This window comes from Columba livia, chromosome 3 (assembly GCF_036013475.1).
Source record: "Columba livia isolate bColLiv1 breed racing homer chromosome 3, bColLiv1.pat.W.v2, whole genome shotgun sequence".
Taxonomy (NCBI): Eukaryota; Metazoa; Chordata; class Aves; order Columbiformes; family Columbidae; genus Columba; species Columba livia.
In genome coordinates this window covers 14,400,715-14,420,878 of record NC_088604.1, presented here as the reverse complement: position 1 = coordinate 14,420,878, position 20,164 = coordinate 14,400,715, and the positions used below count along the sequence as shown (strand labels likewise).

The 20,164-nt window shown below is 36.0% G+C and overlaps 1 long non-coding RNA gene across 1 annotated transcript in view; it reads right to left on the bottom strand.

Annotated features, from left to right (window-relative positions):
* Nucleotides 1–273: 273 nt before the first annotated feature.
* LOC110362095 (uncharacterized) overlaps nucleotides 274–20,164 on the bottom strand; it is a 140,961-nt gene continuing 121,070 nt past the window's right edge. Inside the window, exon 2 of the long non-coding RNA XR_010471110.1 lies at nucleotides 274–7,049. This is a non-coding gene — a long non-coding RNA (uncharacterized LOC110362095). The remainder of the gene's footprint in view (nucleotides 7,050–20,164) is intronic.

The following is a 20,164-nucleotide window of genomic DNA, read 5'->3' as shown; positions in this document are numbered from 1 at the left end:
TTCTTGCTAAATTAACAATAAATGGACAATACACTACAAAGTCTCCATTATCAGTTTGTCCAATGAAGCATGACCTTCAGTTTCCTTGCAACTGGTATTTTAACAAAACTCACACTGAATAGTCACCAATGTTTAAACATTTGTAACATAATCTAGCTGTCTCCTATTTCTGCTAATTTATCCACCTTCTGTAGCAGAGAATGTTAAAATTTAACATGCAATCATCTCTTCCAATTTGCTATGAAGTTACGCTTTTTTTTTTGTTTTGTTACCTGTTAATTTTCCTGTTGAAAAAATTAAAATATATTAAAGCAAAATATCCTCCTCAATAACAACCCAAAGAATGTGTGATTTACTCTTATGGAACTTATCCCATAACTTCTTTTAATCACTGGGGAGGGAATGAGTGGATAGTGAAAGGTCAATCCCCACTGCTTCACATACCAATATTCTGCCTAATGCATGAAAACATATATACAAAAAGGAAAGCAATTATCGGAGTAACATTTCAGATTATAACAATTCTATAAACTAATTAAATGTTCTGTTTACTTTGATCAGTTACTGCGCTGATGGCATTCTACCATGATGAAATCTGTGATTTTAAAGAAAAGATTTTCTAATGCAGGTAACATTTACACAACATTTGCAACAAGCTGTTCTGCAGTTCAAAAGCAACATGTTCTCCTGTGTAAAGGAAAAAGATGCAGGATAGTAGCTACATATATTAGCAGTAGTAGGGAAACAGGATAATTAAAAGATAACTAGGAAGAAAATTAAATGATAACGGAGACTAACCTGATGGGCTTTAGGCTAAGTGCAATAATTAATCTTGATACACGGTATATAATAAGGGCTTCCCAATATATTCTCCTACACCAGCTTACTATTTCGAAGTCACAGTTCTTTGTGCAGGAAATAATTGGACTGAAGTGAAATGTTCATGTTAGACTAGCACAGTTAGCTCTGTGAAAGGTGCATTTTAGAGAGCAGGCAGGAAGAAATGAACTACTCAATTAACTATGGAATTTCTGAGGCTTGCAAATATGTACGAATGCTCCATCCCCCCTGCTTTTCACTTTCAATGACTTTAATAAATGATACTGGAGTGCTTGGTCTGGAGACTTGAGATTCTCCATAGACGCAAAGGTTAATTGAACCACGAGGCTTCTGTAATCCTATTCCAGAAAGGAACACTTATTGGGAGAAACATTTATTTTTATGTAAAAATGTATAAATATGGATATTGGACCACTTTGCAGTTTGCTTGATTATTTTAACGGATTTTAAGATTTCTGGGATGATAATCTCAATTTATTTGTACTCAGTACTTTTTTTGGAGTACACATCACATATCATAACAATCATATATTGGTTTTTTTAGAGGTAAGTGAAGTACAATTTATAAGATAGCAAATGGTAGTCTACAGACATTCATTATGTTGACTCTCTGAGGAAACAGCAAATGTAAGTATTAATTACTGTCAACCATGATACTGGCTTTTATAATACTGACTTGTCTGAAATGAATTAAAGTCAATAATTTTAATTCGTAAAGTTATCCAAATAACGGCAACCTTTTATTGAGTATAGTTAGAAAGAGTTTAACAACATAACACTTTCTTATGGCACTAATATGTGGAAAAAAAAATACAACTGGTAGAAATAAATAATTTCTTCTGCTTTTGAGTAGAAAACATTTTTGCCATAAAACCAATACTGGGCTACTGCAAAATTTCAGCTTGAGAAGAACAGGCAGAAGAATGGAGAATAAAGAATGAAAAGCAGGAAAGACTGACTAATCAGGTTTGAAGACTTCCTAAAGGTTTAAATATTCATAATCAGAAAGCCTAGACAGGATAAACTAAGCAAAACACTGCCATTTTCTACCAATAGTGGATGTAGTTATTTCTGTCTTTGGCTTGCTTGGCTACATGTAAATTACTGACTACTTTGTGAGCCACAGTGATTCACATTTGCCACTTTGCCATCTATGTTGTAGTTATCTGTACCATGGAAAGCAAAGGGAAGACTCCAAGGACACTCTGCACTGAGGAGACGGAGCATGCAAGGCTCTTTCTGAATCTCAGTCAGAGAGGCACAACAATAAATTGTTTTGACAATATAATAGAAATAGGAAGATAGATATAGTTAGCAAGTAAATCTTACTCTCTTCAGATGCTGGGAACCCCACTTTCATGCATCATCACATGGACCCCAGATGAATTCCCACAGCCCACTGAGCAGATCCCATCTGCAGAGAGGTTTAATCTCCCTCCCAGACTGCGGTGCCTTTTGTCATGTGTGGCAACCAAAACCATACATCTTCTCATTACACAGCGGTATGTTAGCACTTTCTTGACATCTACCAGAGCACAGCACTGACCAGCCTGGGGCATTCCAGCACCTTTCTTTAATGTTGCATGCTGGGGGCTTGGTTATATGACAGCTACTCATGCTAAGCTTAAGGCTTCTCAAGCCTTAAGTACAAGGTCCAAAAGAGCAGGTGTGCCTTGCGCAAGACCACCAACTCCTCCAGTATGTTGTTTACCTCAAAGAACCCACTACAGAATGTTGATTAGCTAGTGGAATATTGGGTAGGACTGATACACATATCAGATTATTCATCTTAACAACCTGCAGAAGTCTCTTTGACAAAGCAAAATTACAGAATCACAGAATCACAGAATGTTAGGGATTGGAAGGGACCTCAAAAGATCATCTAGTCCAATCCTGACCCTGGAGCAGGAACACCTAGATGAGGTTACACAGGAATGTGTCCAGGTGGGTTTTGAATGTCTCCAGAGGAGGAGACTCCACAACCCCCCTGTGCAGCCTGTTCCAGTCTTCTGTCACCAAGCTTAAGTATAAAGCTAAAAAATTGAAGTATGTGTGAGCAGCTTGCGTTCATTTGTCATCAAGATATGTTTTGTCTGAACTACTGAAGTTAGGGGGGAAGTTTATGTGGAGAAGATTATTGCTTGCTCCACATTCTTTTGTTTACAAAACTTACATTTTTTGTTTTCAATCTTGAGCAATGTACTTGAGAAGAGGAGGGGTGGGTGGAGGAATGCAAATAAAGAAGTTATACACTTTGAATGCAATTTTATGGTTTTTCTCTGCTTAGTAACCAGGATCTGAAATAATTCTACCAGGCTGTCATCTTAAAAAATATCTGTATCATAGATGGTGATGTGCCTTGTGGATGTCTGGCCCTTAGTTTCTAGTTCTCTGCCTCATGGATATAGAAGCCTTTAAGGTTATGAATCTTCTCCTTATGTGAAACATAAATGCTTCAGGAAACACAGTCCACTTCTACATCCTCTGTTTTGCTGAATTCCATTTGTGGGATTCCAGGTGTCATGATCTTATCTAACCCTGATGCTAATTTATTTATAATTACACCTCCTGTGATTCTGAGATAACAAAATTACATAATCTTCCTGGTTTTCTCAAACACAGAAGAAAATTACTGTGATTATATTACATGAGAAATTGTTGTGAAATATAGTGGTTGTAAGGATTAAGTATGAAATTCAATACATTTTGGTTTGATTTTTATTTACTCTCTGGTAGGAGAATTCAGATTCTGTAAGGACTGCATATATAACCTTTGTCGTATTTAGAAAAAAATAACGTTCCTCCACTCATTCAACTGAAAGCAAGAAATTCTAGAAATCACCTAAAAGTCCTCTAGGTTCAACTAGCTTTATAAGGATTTGAATTAAATCTTGAAGCCATTTAGCATTGGCTCATTGCTAAGATTTCATGGAGTTGGCTTGTACAGTGTTTTTTTGGCAGGATTCAATATGGGTCTTTTTGAGGAAATGCTGCATCTTTGCAAATCTGTCACACCGAGTGGGAGATAAAGGCGTCTGGCACTTCTGAGGAAGAACACAGAGTGAATAAAATCACATTACCTGCCACATAATTAGATGGAATACTATTTTAATAGGATTTATAGCTACTATTTATTCACATGGAGACAACAACAGATTAAGGTGTATTTAGAAATGTTAGTCACGTTTCGCAGGGGAGAGAAGTAACTTTCAATTTCTGCTATAGTACTTCTTTTTACAATAACAATAAGCAACAAGAACAATTTGAGGTTTATAGAATAGGAGGGAAAAACAAATATAAGTAGCAATCAGCAATTCTTTCTCCAGACCAAGGAGGTAATTTTATGTATCTTGGAAATAAAAGCTGCAAATAATGTCACTCAAGAACTGGAAGAGTAGCAAGGTAATGAAGAACTGCTTAACAATGGCTATGCCACTATTAAGCTTTCATGATAATCCAGTGAAATTCAAATAAAAGAAAATATATCCCTCAAGGGTGACTCCTGCTGTTTTGAGATAAATTACAGTGATGAACAGATTTTCTATGATATATTTTATTAATGTTAAGTTCATAATATATTAAGCATAGTATATTTTATTAATTTTAAGTTTGTAATATATTAAGCATAGTCTTCTTCAGTTGGATTTCTTTATCAAGAATTTTTCCTCAGGATGTGAGCTTTTCCTAACAGTTTTGGTTTTTGTCCATTCCAGATGACAAACTCCCTGGTACTTGATAACATTGCTCCTGCCCCAGCATTTACAGCTTACTAATAATTGCATCTGAATTCCTCTAGTCTGTCTGTGTAAATATTGAAAAACAGGTTTTTGCAAAAGTAGTTTATTTGGGGATTCCCCATCTCTGGAACTGTTCAAAGTCAGGGTGAATGGGTCTTTGAGCAACTTGATCCAGTGAAAGATGTCCCTGCATGGGGTTTGGACTAGATGATTCTTAAAGACCACTTCCAACTCAAACTATTCTGTGATTCTATGATTCTATGGTTTATTTGCTGTATCTAGAAGACAAGTAAATTTGATACCTGTCAAAATTACCTGAGTATACTTTAAGTCCTATAGCATAAAACTAAACTCAAATATTTTCCTTCACCATGCAGTTCTTGATAAAAACATACTGTTCTTGATTACAAAGCTGGAAGCAATGCCACTGAAGTAAAACATAAAATAGCAAAACTTAATCTTAGATCATACTTGACAAGGATCTTCACTGGCTCTGTATCTGAGTCAGCCTGGGGGCCTTTTGCTTTATTCTGTGCAGAAATGCACTTCTGTAGCAAAGGATATATGAAGTCTTTTGCAATATTACCTAACAGGTACATGTCGACTTCCTGTCCATTAAAATTCCTTCAAACTAGAAGGAATAATCTAAAACAGACTCCTAAAATAGAGTCATATATTTTTTGTTTTCTGAAAGACTGAACATGGACATGTTGCCTGGCAAAACACTTATCCTAAGTTTACATCTGAACTAGCCAAGATTACACAGTTTAGTTTAGTTTAGTCTAGTTTAGTTTAGTTTAGTTTAGTTTAGTTTAGTTTTGTTTTGTTTTGTTTTGTTTTGTTTTGTTTTGTTTTTCCACTGCCACAAACTCTAGAAAACATCACGATTGTGATTTTCGATGCCACAGGAGAAGTTCTAAATTCTTATCCAGTCATTAAAAAAATTAGTATGCCTGAGTCAGCAGAAATGTTCTCCTGCACCTGGTGGGCCAACCTGAGAGGAAAATGGGAGAAGAAACATTTCTAATATCACTCTTGCAGAATATGCTATTCAGTTACCAGAAGTTCCATCAAAAATATCATGGCATATTTTGAGAATGATTTCCTGAAGTAGGTATTTGTTTTGAGCACTCTTCATTCGTCTCAAAGATCTAGGCTGTCTACATCCTTGGTAAAGGCCACATCCTGTCTCTGCAAGGCAGAAATGCTTGTCAACTGTCAGGAATTGCAATGAAGTACAAACTATAATTGATATGCACAGTGAAAGCCTACTGGAGAAGATGTTGATATATTTCTTTAGAGGTATGGAAATTTTTCTTAGATGAAAGAGTGAACCCTTTAAAATTAAGTGAGATGCTTTGCTTTTTTAGTGTCAGTATTCCTTAGTGCCATTTTACAGGTGAAGAAATGATATTTTTTTCAGTTCAAAAATATCTTGTAGAGATGAATACAGCAGATGTGAGTTGTGTATGCAACAGTATTTTTTGTTTTCATTATTGTATAATGAAGGAGCATGGAAAGACCCATCAGCTAGAAAAATATATCAACCACATAAGGTAGGAATCTTTGAGCATTTTCAGATTATATTATTTCACCTGACTTCATAATATTCTGAAACAATTTCCTGCTTCTTTATGATTACACTTGCAATCCTCCTTCAAAAAATTAATCAATTCATTTAGACTCAAACTTGTGATAAAATCCAAATTATGAAAGCTTAATTAATAAACTATTAAACACAACCATGATGACTGATTTGCATGTTTCTAGCTCTGTATGTTTGTTAATTAATTAAAATTTGTTTAATGTTTTGAACATGGCAAACACCATGAAAGCACTAAGCCCAATTAGTTACCCTTTTGTAGACGTTAGTTGAAAGAATTAGCTCAGCAGGATTAGAGAGAAAATAATCTAAGTAGAAGGATTTACAAGATGACAGTTGTATTTCATTACTGTAGGGATAAGAAGCAATTCCTGCTGTTAAAGGTAGATTTATGGAAAGCACAAGTGTTAAAGCAACTCTGTGTCTAGCATTGCCATTACCATGTACAAATGGAATACCTGCATTTCCATATTATGTGACATGACAACAGCTATATGGTCATGCAAATTTTTAAATATGTTAATATCAAAAGGAGGATCAGAGATATCATTGGTCCACTACTCGATGAGGTAAGTCACATTATGAATAGGGAGACCAAACAAACCAGAGACATTTAATGTCGTCTTTGCCTTTGTCTTTTACATCAATCATGAGCCCTGGGAGTGATAAACTCTCAGCCACCTCTGAACTTGCTCAAGACTTGCTGCTCCAGCTGGATGAGCCTAAGTCTATGTGGCCTGATGGATTCATCCCAGGGTACTGAAAGAGCTGTCCAATGTTATTGTAGGTCCTCTCTCCATTATTTTTCAACAGCCTTGGGAGTCTGCAGAAATCCCCGTTGACGGAAAGCGGCAAAATGTCCCAGTTTTCTAGAAGGGTAAGAAGGAAGACTGTCAGAGTTCAAGGAGTGTCTGGACAATGCTCTGAGTTATATGGTTTAGTTTCAGGTATTCCTGCAAGGAGCAGGGAGTTGGAGTTCATGATCATTTTCCAACTTGAGATATTCTATGATTTTCTGATTCTTTGAGCTCTTTGACTGTGCCTTCAACGATCACATCAGCCATTTTTTTCACTACTCTCATTCTTTCATTGATCATGTTTCCATGGGTTTTGATTCCTAAGTCTACTTATTCACTGACTCAGAGCAATCACTGACCTTTGGTATATCTGAGAACAAAAGAGAGGACTCTTGAGTTTAAACTCCTGCATCCTACAGGCCAGAGAATTCCCCATGATTCTTGCAGCAGTTATAGTTGAAATGGATTTCCTTCTTCCTTTCTGAAGATGTGATAATTATGGTAAAGAATATTCCTCTATCCTATCCTATTCTCATTTGAATACTTCCCTAATCTTATAAATCCTGTCTTAAAAAAGCCATCCAAATTGTAGTAATCTCATCCTAGTACAAAACAAAATGCATCTACAAACAATAAATTGGTTTATTTTCCTTTGAGTGTTAACGTGTAGTTTCTCCAAAGTCATTGTGAAATGATGTGAGAGGAATGAAAAGTTCTGGATGTTACCCTAGGTAGGCAGTGTTATAGCGGGAACAAAATCTGAATCTGTATCTTTTATCTAAGTGTAAATAATTCTTCTTCTCTGTCAGAGAGAAAAGAAAGAGAGATGTCTAAAGAATTGAAGATAAAAAGACGAACGCCTAAAATCTCCAAGACAACCACTATGATTTTGGTTTATCACCCTATTTACTGAAACTGACTTATTAATGTTTAAAATTGCTCAGATAATGCCTGCAAGTAGTTCACTAGAGTTTTAAATAATGTATCTTGGTATTTGGCTGGAGCCATATCTCATATTTCTATTTGATTTATCTAAATAATACTTTCTTCATGATGAGGCCATGGCTGAAAACTCTATATCACAGAATCGCAGAATCACAGAATGTTAGGGATTGGAAGAGACCTCGAAAGATCATCTATATTGCTTGACCAGACAGAAGCAAATTAAACATTGTTTACCATCCTAAAGAATGTGAAGTTACTGTTTGGTGTCTTCCATCTTGCTACTTGTGATCTCCCAGGGAACAGGATTCTGTGCTTTCATGTAAGTTTTAATCATCCTTTCTCAGGCACTTACTTCCTTTTAGGGAAAAACATTGAATCAACAACTCAAAACATTCACCTTTCTGGCAGTCCCTAGGAGTCACTATGCACTAAATACTGCATTATGTATCATATCAAATACTAAATATTTTTGAGGGCCAAATATCTATCCATCCAGCTCTTTTACTAGCGCCTGGTGTATGATGCTGACAATTTTATCTTTGTCTGATAATTTGAAAATAGGATGAAGGAGTTGTCCCACAAGAATTTATCTCTGTGCTCAAAGATTATCACAGCTAATCAAAACATTTTTGAAAGCTTATTTGTATTTTAAAACTAGAACTATTTGACAGTTAGGTAGGTACTGCTAAACTATCACGGATCCATGATTATTAGGATTTTGTACCAAGTGCTTCTGAGTAGGTGATGAGTTACAGGAAAGCAATATAATACCCTCTTCTTGTATTCTTTTTCCAAACTTGAAAATCGGTACTTCAATTTTAACAGTTGTTTCTCTTGTATTTGTTTCTTCTAGCAAATGTGGCACCATTTGCCCACTTATTACTAAAGTGTGTCTCTAACTTAGCATCAGCCAGCAAGTGCTGCTTTTCTCCAGCACAGGCAACTGACCTTCCCCTTTCCCAGCATTGTCTCTTCATTTCAAGATGTCTAGAGACAAATCTGCCAGTGGGAAGCAATTTCAGGTAACTGAAATCAGCTTATGGTAATAAAACTGTTCCACTGAAACAGCCCTAGGAGTTATCTCAGTTTTAAGAAGCTTTTCATTTATTTTATTAATCTTTGTCAGAATAAACAGAAAGTAACTGGTGACAGCTTTCTTTGACCGTGGGTTGTTCTGGTGTATCTCACATTGAATTGTTGTAACATTAAACTGTGTAAACAATATACGTCAGTAACAGTCAGTAACTGTTGCAACACAAGGTTCACCACAGAAAAGGAGATGTGCTCTTATGAAACAGTAGAAGTAAATAATTTACTACTGCTGTCCAGCAAGTGACAATGGCACAAAGGAAACAAGGATAATAGGAGAAGAAAGAAAAACTTTGATTTACTAGAGCCAGTTCTACTTCTGGGTATATCATGCTAATGGCACAGTTTATTTGCTTTGCTGTAGTTAGTAACTTTCTGTCAAATTAGTTGCTTTATGTATGACCTCGTATAGTCATATGCACAGTGTTTTGTGGATGGAAAATGATGCATTATTTGTTCTAGTAGCATAATTACAATGATTTTGCAAAACTGTAAGCAATTCTACAATGTAGTATGTAACAAACAAAGCTCCTGCTATCCTTTTTTCTTTATCTTGAAAGTCTGTTACAATTGAACAAATTGTACAAGGATTAGCTGATCATTTAATAGGGGTCTTGGAGACAATTTGGGATTGACATAGTTGAAAAATACATATCTGAATATACACAGGAAAAAAATTGTCAATTGGTGTTTAATTAGTAAGAAAAGAATATCAATATTTCAGATAGCAATAAAAATGAAATAGTTTTTTTTAATTTTCTCTGTTGACATTTGGAGTTTGATATACGAATGTAGGAATCTTATAATTTCTAAATATACCTGAATAAAGTAGTATTTTTACAAAACTGAATCAAAACTCCAATGGACATTTTTTTGCCCATTGTTTTTAATTTGGAACAAGAATTCATAGAGTAGAAAGAAGTAGCATATAATAAGTATAACGAAAAAAGGAAATCTTATTCCAACATCACATCAGGTAGCTCCTGATGGCTGAAGATGTATATTCAGAATTTCAGGTGTGAGCTATAGATCACCTAACTTGTGTAACTCATCTGTGCCTAAATTGGAACTGATGCAGAACTGGCAAAACAGTTCTTAAAATTCAACACTTCCCATATAGTCAAAGTTGAGAAATAAATTACTCTAGAATTTTGAATTACAGTAAATATGAAAATTAAGCAGAGAGAATGTCACTCCAAAAGCCATCAATTATCTCTTTTCGTAAAACAGACAGCCAAATGAGGAGGGATTTTCAAGATGAAAGATGTACAGAGCAAAATTTGGAAAAGAAGAAACCAGGACAGTGGTGGGGAATGGAAAGTTATTGATTTCTGACTGTAGTATGTATGATCAGTACCTTTCCTCCTTTGTGTGGTCGAAGGAAAATGATGCTTGCCTCCTAACTTTTGTTCGAGCTGTATGGACACTGCCAGCCAAAGAGATAACTGAGGAGAAGCATGACATTGTGCACTGGTAGCAGATAGCTTGGATTGCCGCCTTACATTTTGCAAATAAGCAATTGCACAAGCCAATGTAATTAGATCCTCAGGTGCTAGGAGGGCAAAAGAAAGGTAACGTGAGTAACCACTCCTTTCTTCTTTTTTTTTCTAGGTTGGATAGTTGGTAAACAATGGGAAGTAAAAAGGCAAGCTTAGAAAAATAAAGTCTTTTGTTCCTTTGTGATTGTGTGGTACACAACTAGAGCCCATAGGATGCATTCCATGCTCAGTTTGCAGTGAGTATTAGTGCAGTGTAGCAGCTGTAGCATAGGAGTTGGTCTGGAACTGCACCTGGCAACCTGCAACGGGCCAAGAAATAAGCATTGTTAAAACTAACTGCTACACTGCAGAGTAGGGACCCAGACACATGAGGACTTTTGCATATAATACAGAAAGATGTGGTTAGTTATAAAGAACTACCCTTTCTTAAGAATTATTATTCTAGAGAAGAGACCATGCTGACTTCGGAAGATGATGAAAAATGAAAAGGAACATTAGTTGAACAGGTAAAAGAGGAAGTAAGGCAAACCAAACAAACTGGAGCTCTGTCAAGATGTCCACAGTCAATTCATTGCCTCATAGCTCCCTGCCCTCCCTTTTATGCTTGCCAGCCAAACAATGAAGTCCAAATTTCTGGATCCTGATTCATGGACCTGAGAACAGGGACAGCCCATCTGGAAAAACAGCACTTCAGGAGTGCCAGAAAAAAAGCAGAATAGCTTGAGCAGCCTGGAAAGCTATCTTTCTCTTGTTGGCCAACAACTGCTGGGGTAAAACAGTTCTCCAACTCTATAGTGTTGTATGCTGCATGAAACCTCACAGAACTATACAGTAAACTGTAAAAAAAAGAACAGGAGCTGATCCATCAAAAAAGGAGAATAGGAATTATCTCTTTCCACTGGAGGTTCTTAATGCTGCAAATGCACTTTGGCTTGCTATGCTGAACTGTAAAGCAGCTGCTTAGTGTCAAGAACATGGAATATAGACACACCTGCAGAGTTGCACATGGGAAGCAGTTCAGACCAGATGACCACCAGAGATGCCTTCCAGCCTATATATGATTTGATAATAGCTACTAAGGTTCTCCAGCCTGAAAGTGATCCAAAAGGAAGTGAGGCTGCTGTTTTTGCTAGTCAGAATGAGTATGCAGAAAGAAAAATGAAAAAGATGTTTCTGGGATAAAGGTGAAAGGATGATCAATGTTGATCCTATCTGTGGAAGGAAATTATATAAAATTATGAAGAAATAGGTTTTATATCAACATCTAACATCTAATGAAGATGCCATCAAAAATTTACAGAAGAGAATGAAACACAACTTGAAGGATGATAGCTCATTAAGGAAAGAGAATAATTTCATGCTGAGGTAGATGATACTGAAAAGCAGAGCGATGACCACCGTACCTTTCAGTAAGAAGACAGCTGGTTCAAACACAGTGTGATAATACTCTTTCTCGTGTTCATGTTTTTAAGACTGATCAACTTCGAAGGATATAGAAATCATGCTCTTAAATTGCCAACTGATCAATACAGCCTCTAAGGGCACTGATTAAAAAAAAAATAATAATAATGAAAAAAAAATTAAAAAGTTACTGGATGGACAAACTGTTAAAGCAGGCCAGATGGAAGATGGAAGTCTGTGATAACTCATGGACAAGCTAACTGTAGGCATACAAGGTTTAGCTTTCCAGTTAAAGAACTAAAGCAGTAGCAAGCAGCTGGAGATGTATTGTTCCTATGCAAGGCATAGTCTTAAAGAGTGATCAGTTATTCCCCAAGGCTAATGAACAGAAAGAAGATACAGAGAGATCACAGATGGAAAAGCAGATTGCTTGGGGTTGACAAAAGACATTCTACTCTTGCAGCATACAGAGAATCTGCCTGCAGATGGCCAAGGCTCTGGAGAGAATGAATGTTGAACTATCCCTTTGATGGAATACACAGTTCATTAATCTGTGACTTGGTTGTGTCTTAGTTGAGGTCACAAGAGGAAAACATATGAGCAGAAGCTCACCGTGTTCGGGGATACAAAGACAGACAATTTCCTCTTTTAAGAAGCAGGAGTACTGCTATTGCAGGAGTACTGTAAATTGATGTTGAAGAGACTCCGTGGCTAGTAAAAGACAGACAGAAAATTTTAGGGAAAACAGATGCTGAAAATGAGAGCCTCTATCAGGATAGTAAAAATAACCTTGAAAATCTGTAGTTGGCTAAGTAAGAATTCAGATTCTGTTTCAGAAGTAATGAATTCAGATGAAAACTGATCATTAAAGTAGAACAAGTTCCACAGATTTGAATGAATCTCAGTACAGACTAGTTTGTCATTACTAGAATTGCTAAGATAAGCTATTTTTACCTCATTTCACATTTCATGTATTAACTTTAACTTGCATTAAAATAAACCTTAACATCTGCAATTTTACTGTGACCAGATTTCGTGAGGTTTTGGTCTTGGAATGTTTTTAAAAGATGTCTTAAAGAAGTTTCTAATGCATATACAAATTGCATAGGTATCCAAGGCTTGCAAGAGACTAATAACAAAAACCTTTATCCTCAAAAATTCTGAAGCAGAAGCTGGATTTGATCATACTAAAAACTAACATGACATTTTCTATATCAAAACATTATGTTACAGGCTCTTTGAAATCATTAGAGAAGCCAAAATTGTGCTTCGCTTGTCAGAAAAAAAAAAAAAAAAAAAAAAAAAAAAAGAGGAAGCCTTCATTGATAAGGAACTAGCAAAGCTAGTTCCGATGTTTTCTTCACCCTAAAATGAAGATGTGTGCCCTGAAATGAAGATGTGTATTTAAAACTCATCAGGTTTCTTTGGATTTTTATTTTTTTTTTTCCCAAACAATGTCACAGCAAATGAGGCTTGGGTCAATGAGCTCTCTACTTGCCTTCTTTAAATGTTAATAGTCTTCTGACCTTAGGGATTTTTCCAGTGTTTCAAGATTTAATAAAAATGAGCCTTAGTAGGCCAGAAAAAGCCACAGTTAGCTCATTTAGTAATATTGTTTGCAATTTAGCCAAGCCTGCTGATTTAAAAAATGTTTATACCTATAAGATGTTGTTTAACATCCTCCACTGTTACTAATGGTCTGGAAAGTGCTTCATCATCCTTGTGGGTTGCAATCAATCATCCTGCTATTTCTTAAATACAGAAAAAAGAAATTCTAGCTGAACACTTCTGGCTTTTCTGCTTCATTTTTAGCAAGCTATCTCCATCTACTAATAGACTCAAACTATTAGTCATTTTTTTAAATTAATAGATAAATAGTAACAATTATTTTTGTTGTCATTACCTCCATTAGCCATGGATTTATTTCTTTGTTTACTTATCTTCCTTTATCAACATATTAAAATCCTTAACTTTGAATCTGTATATATTGCTGAACACATCTGCTTCTCTTCCATTCATAAAATACTATGATTTCTTATTGCTGCTTTTGCTTAGTGAAATCTAATGTAATTTTCTCTTGATTATGGAATTTTAGATGTTGAGATACTTAATGAACTCTTCTTAAAGAACTGCAAATCCTAATTCATTTTTTTTTTTTTGTGTCCTTTAGCTAAGTTATCTCAAGCTTTAGAAAATTTTCTTTTTACAAGCAGTGAGCACATATTTACTGCTGATTAGCATGTTTCTTTGCTTGTCCATTTTAAACACAAATAGGTAAGAATCACTGGTTCCTAGGCAACATTGAACTGACATTAATGTATCTTAATCTCTCATAATGAGATCATAAGGAGATATCTAGTGACAGAACTAGCCAACTTAGGCACATATCAGTTCCAAATCAATACAGAAAAAAACATGTAGTGTTAAATCAAACCTGTAACCATCTTGCCTTTGTCTATACTATTCAATATTTCTTGGGCAGAGAAATGTAATTAATTGCAACAGGGATGACAATTCTTTACAGTTTTATCTTTTTTTTTCCTCAGAAAAAATGTGAACCATTTTTATAATGAGTGGTTATTAATTTTTCTTATTAATATTTGCATATATAATCCTATAAACACAGCTGTTATACAAAAAGGGTATTCACAGTACAAACTCAAAAGTAAGATATGACACTTCATAAATTAATAGGATTGATGATTTAAAGTGTAAAGTCTTGAGGTAACACCATCATGGACTGCCTGATAACCCGTGACAGATTATTACTGTTATTTACATGTATCCAAATTAGAATATGTTAATAAGGATTACATCATGTTACATCAAATGGATATTATTTATATATATATTTATAAATAATACAAGTAGATGTGGTGCCTAACACCTCCAAAAGCTTCCTAGGTACTGTGAGCCAATGACACAATCTCTGTGCTTCATTTTCTTCATGGCAGTTATTCCCTTTGCTGTACTTTGAGTTGTCTGTTTAGATGGAAGGCTTTTCAGGGGAGAGTCTGGCTCCTGTGTCCATGTAGTCTCAAGCATAATGGACCCTGATTGCCTCTGTTTCTAAGCTCCACGATAATATTAATAATTAAGTGATTCACTAGATTTACAACAGAGATGCTTTTGAGCTATACAACATGGATTCTGTTTTAATTAGTCTCCCGTACTGAAGTCATCATCAGAATAGTATACTTCTTTCCAGTCCTCTCCAATATGCCAAAGTTTGGGGCAGTTAGATGCCAAGTTTTCAGCAAAACTAAGATCTGATTGTTACAATAGACTAATTGCACGGATACAATATATTAGAAGTGTTCTAAGCCAAGTCTTGTTTATTTTATAAAAAACCTCACAACATTCATTAAGGCTTTTTAAGGCAAGGTCTCATACTTATATCAGTAAGCCATTGCCAAGTATTTGGCTACAGATGCTGCCTTTTAAATTCCACTTAATATCTAGGATGCCTTTTCAATACAAAGTGTAAATTTGAAGTCAAGGGATTATTGCATTTTCCAGTTTATTATTCATTGTTCTCATTTAGTCTAAGATACGCAAAGTAATGGCTTTTCGGGAAAAAATCTGGACCCCTGATTTGTGGCTTAAGAATGATACTTGCAAATCTGAGATTAGTTCTCAGTGTTAGCTTTTAGTGATGTAATGATGTATTACTTTGGCCTGGTACATATGACTTCTTCCATGGGTTGTGAAGTTTAATAGTCCTACTGTGTTACTCTGGCATATATATTCCCTAAGGCATAATAAATAACTTAAACTGATAATAAAGCTCCAAATATGAAAAATTTGCTTTTCTGATAGTTACTCAGGCATACGGATATACACGTCAACAGCAACAGGACAGTTTGCCAGAGGAAGGACTGATCAGCACATGTAATTGTTCCACTATTGGCTCAGAAGTTGGTGAGACATAAAATTTCTATCTGTTCAACTGCAAATGACTGAAAACATTATTTTCAAACATTTGACTGTATTACTTTGTCCAACTGTAAAGTTCCAAAAAGATTTTTTTATCAGATCGTGTCATTAACAGACTAGGAATTCTGAGCAGCTTTACTGCAAAGTCCAGCCAGAGATAACACAGAACTGTAACAACAGTTCCAGACACCTGACTGACAGAGCCCTTTGTGGTGCTGCTGATTTCAAAGGGTGAAAGGAAAGATACTACGCAGAAGATACTGTCTGTCCCTGCTCCTTCCTGCTGAATATTATTAAAGGAAACATAAATATTTCTTCTAATATTAGTTTTCCAGCAAAGTAATTGTTGTAATTTCCTTTGGGCAATGATAAGAACAAGACAGAGCAGATGAGTTCACGGAACAATCTCACTTTTAAAATATGACCCTTCCCACTCATAAGCTGCCTTTGCAGTATGGATGGAGAAATACAGTTATAAATTCTGAAATACCTTATCATTTCTACAGGAGGCTCACCATCCAAGTGATTTGTACAGTTTCAAGCATATTAGTATAGCTAGTCACCTTATTGCAAATATAATTACTTCAACAGAAATAATTTCTGGTTTATCCTTTTCAAGAGCAAAACTGGTCCTGCAACATCTGCACACAGAATAATGTATTTAGAAAGTGCTCATGCATTTTGAGCAAGGCTTGATTAAATCAGCTGGAATAATAGAGGTCTCTACATAAAAATTCAGTCTAAATCGTAGCTTACAAAGTCCTTCTGTGGTAATATAAAAACTGCCAGTATGGGAAACACCACAGTGGAGGTGAATCAGCAGCAGCCTGCAGCATGTATACAAGCCTCTCAATCACTCAAAGAGACAAGACAAAGCACAGTATAAAGAAAACCCAGAATGTTGTAAGGGAAGATAATGCAACATCCACACTTTACAAATGAGGTCTTGCTTAAGGATATGGAGGAATAATATATACCATCCTGACAGAAATCCTCCAGGTGACGTAGTATCCTCCCAGTACATGACTGAGAACAAGAACTTTAATAACTCTCTCTGGACTAAAAATCTTATTTTTAAGATCTAGACCTCTGTGAAAATTTGAAAGGGGTGGAAAGGGTGAAAAAGAAGCACTAATTGTTCTGGGCAGGAAATATTACACTTCCAAGATGACAGATGACAGGAGACTTTCTGTGAGATGTGGCATGGATGTGTCACTCCTAGTGAATCCACCAAAGCTCACAGCAGTATGTGTGAAATTAGTATGAGAATGTATGTTTCTTGGTACAGTCAGGCTCAAAGTCATTTATGAAAAGAGCAATGAGACAGAATAGGATCAGTGAATGAAGTGCTTTTTGCTCTCCTGCCATCCTCCTCTTTCTTCTGGTGCCTGTGCACTCTGAGTCCTCTGAGGACCAGGAATTGGCAAATTGTGGTCCCTGCTCAAAGCCAAATTATGTCATTAAAAAATGTAACATTAACCTTAGCCATCCGTAGATGCACATTGTAAATTCAGATGTGACCTGGCTGTACTTAATTAAAAGACTTGACACATTTTCTTACCTACCAGCAACATTTTCAATCAGTAGCCAAGATTCTCTCTTTCTTTGTGACTGTAATTGTAGATGGAGCCCTGCACTCTTTCCTTTTTTGTACTATAAAAAACTACAAGTTTAATTTTGTCTAGTTACCAAGTTCCTAATTAATATCTAAGTCTGTGTTGAACTAACTGATGCCTTTTATTAACTATGTTGTTTGTTTTTTTTTCGGAGTTATCTAATAAGAGAACAGTAAAATAGGAATAAGTGCTCTTAATAGCCAAATTCAGTCACAGGCTCTCTCTGGCCAATTTTATTCTCAATTTTTCCACCCTGTTTTTAGCCTTATACCCCTTTACACCCTCACTGACCAAATGATCCTATTTTAGACTACTACCAGCTGTGGGGATTTCAATAAGCAATTTTCTCTAAGTGCTTTCTCCTGTAGCTCCTGCACCTTTCCTAGATAGCTTGCAATCTTTCATATTGAAGCAGACGGTTTATGATCGCTTTGGCTAACAAAAGCACAAATGACAAATCAGACCTCATTTTGACAGTGTGCTTGGTGTGGGAGATTTGTGTATTCAGAGAGAGCTCTGTACAAGTTCCTACTTCATCCTTATTTGGAAATACCTCCCCGTATAAATTCACAACTGAACTAGGGCATGTGTGTATTCAGAATAACTCCCTGCAGTACAGGACTGTACAAGGGTAATATCTCAGCCCAGTGTAAATCTGCTCATCTCCAATGACTATGATGTAGCTATGACAAGTTAGAGTGGCAGAGAATTTCAGTTGTGAGACAGGATTCCACTCCAGGTTCTGGAGTGCTTGTGACAGTGGTATGGCAGTTTTGACCATACTATGTATGAAGATTAACAAATAAATATGAACCAGGATTATTTTGTAATAGCCTTAGAGCACTACTAGGAAAAAGTAAAAGCGGGCCTTTAAAACACATTGACATTATTACTGCCAACAACTGAATTTCAACTATAGAAATCTATGTGCTTGAAGAATTTGTATTTGTATAATTACCATCTAGAAATGCCAGTATTTGACCAAGTGTTACTAAGAAAATTAAATCAAAGCATATTGTTTTCCAGTGCAGCAGGTGTTTGCAGTTTTAGCCCAATCATGTCTTCAAATACAGGTTTTAAATTTTAAAGTTTACAATCATTAGTATTTTTAAAATGGCATATATCTGGAAATTCTATCCATTGAAATGTGGATCCTGCAGCTTTTTTCCTCATTAGAATTATTTAACTAAATTTCTCCCTCTATGCTGTTATAGTCATCTGCACTATTGAAAAGGAGGCTAAAAGAATTCGTGTGAATAAGGGCATTACCCATTCTTCAAATACAGGCTAGAAACTGATTGGTGTAAATGATTAGCTGACTGATGGGAATGACACAAGGATCATTTTTCAAACCTCCTATATTATTTTATTTTGTGTAAATTTTAAGGCTGTAACACTGATGAAAGGCAGAAGAGTTGAGCATAAACTAGCTTTCTTGTTTTATGCTTCAATGTTGTGATACTTCCCTCACAATGTTGTGAGGTATTTTCCCTCTGAAATAGACAGAAGGTATAACACTATTTGGGTGCACTCATAGCTTTCAAAATGGTTTGAAATTAGGCCTTTTCTTGGAACTATTTGAACCTGAGATTATTCAAGCACATACTTCTGCAGATGCCGACTACTGGAGGTAGGGGAGAAAGAGATACACAGAACTTGGATATTTACCTCCCCTACTAAGACTAGCTAGTCCAAACTACGTTGTCATGTTGGCATGTGTTGCATTTCCATCCACAGTATTGTGAAGACTTTATTAGTTGGCCACTAGGCAGGCAACACATCAAAAGCATCCGCAGTATTACACACACACAATTTGCTGACTCAGGAACTTCAGCAACAAACTAAGCAAAATAAGATTGCAGAAATGTGGGAAGCCAGAAATCAATGAACCATGTGTATGGGCCATAAATGTTTTTGTAGTTAATATAATAGTGGTTTGCAATAAAGCACTAGGCTGTATTATTTTTTATTCTACCATCATGAGCTGCCACCTAGCAAACATTGCCATGTTTATACTAACCAGCTGGATATTCCTGCAACTGGTGAACACAGACCCACCTTTCAAGTTAAGGGCAGCTTCCTTTTGCAGGAGCACTGACAAGACTGAGAAATCTCAGAGGATACAGAAAAAAGGATTTTTGCAGGTTACTGCTCTTTGAAAAAGCACAACACAGACTGTTTTCTCAAGTGTGCTTAAAAGGCCAGTGTCAAGTCAGAAACTGAGTCAGATTCTCTGAGTGCAGCTGCACTATTTTTAAATACTGATGCATTTACAGTCTTAATTTCAAATACATTTTATTTGAATCTGGGAAGGCAGATTTTTAAGGTGGAAAGCTATGTTTGTAAGGAAGATCATTGTTCATCTTCTTGTCATTTTTCTATCATTTGTCTTCTTCCACTGCATCGGTGGAAAGAACGGCAAAATATCTGACAACTAGCAAACAGAGAAAGAGACTGTTACATTTTGAATATGTACAGCCCAATATTTGCAGACACTGTTTGCCTTCTGAGAAAGCCTCATGACAGCTGCGAAGCAAAACTCCTTGTCACCGTTCACTATTCATCCCCTTTCTGACTTGTGTTTTGTGGGAAGAAGAAGACAGAAGAGAATTGGGAAGTCTTGGGGAAGTTTCTATAATGTGCTGAATTATGATGAGATGACAATTACATCCAGCCTCTGGAGCTTTCCTACGATGTTGTC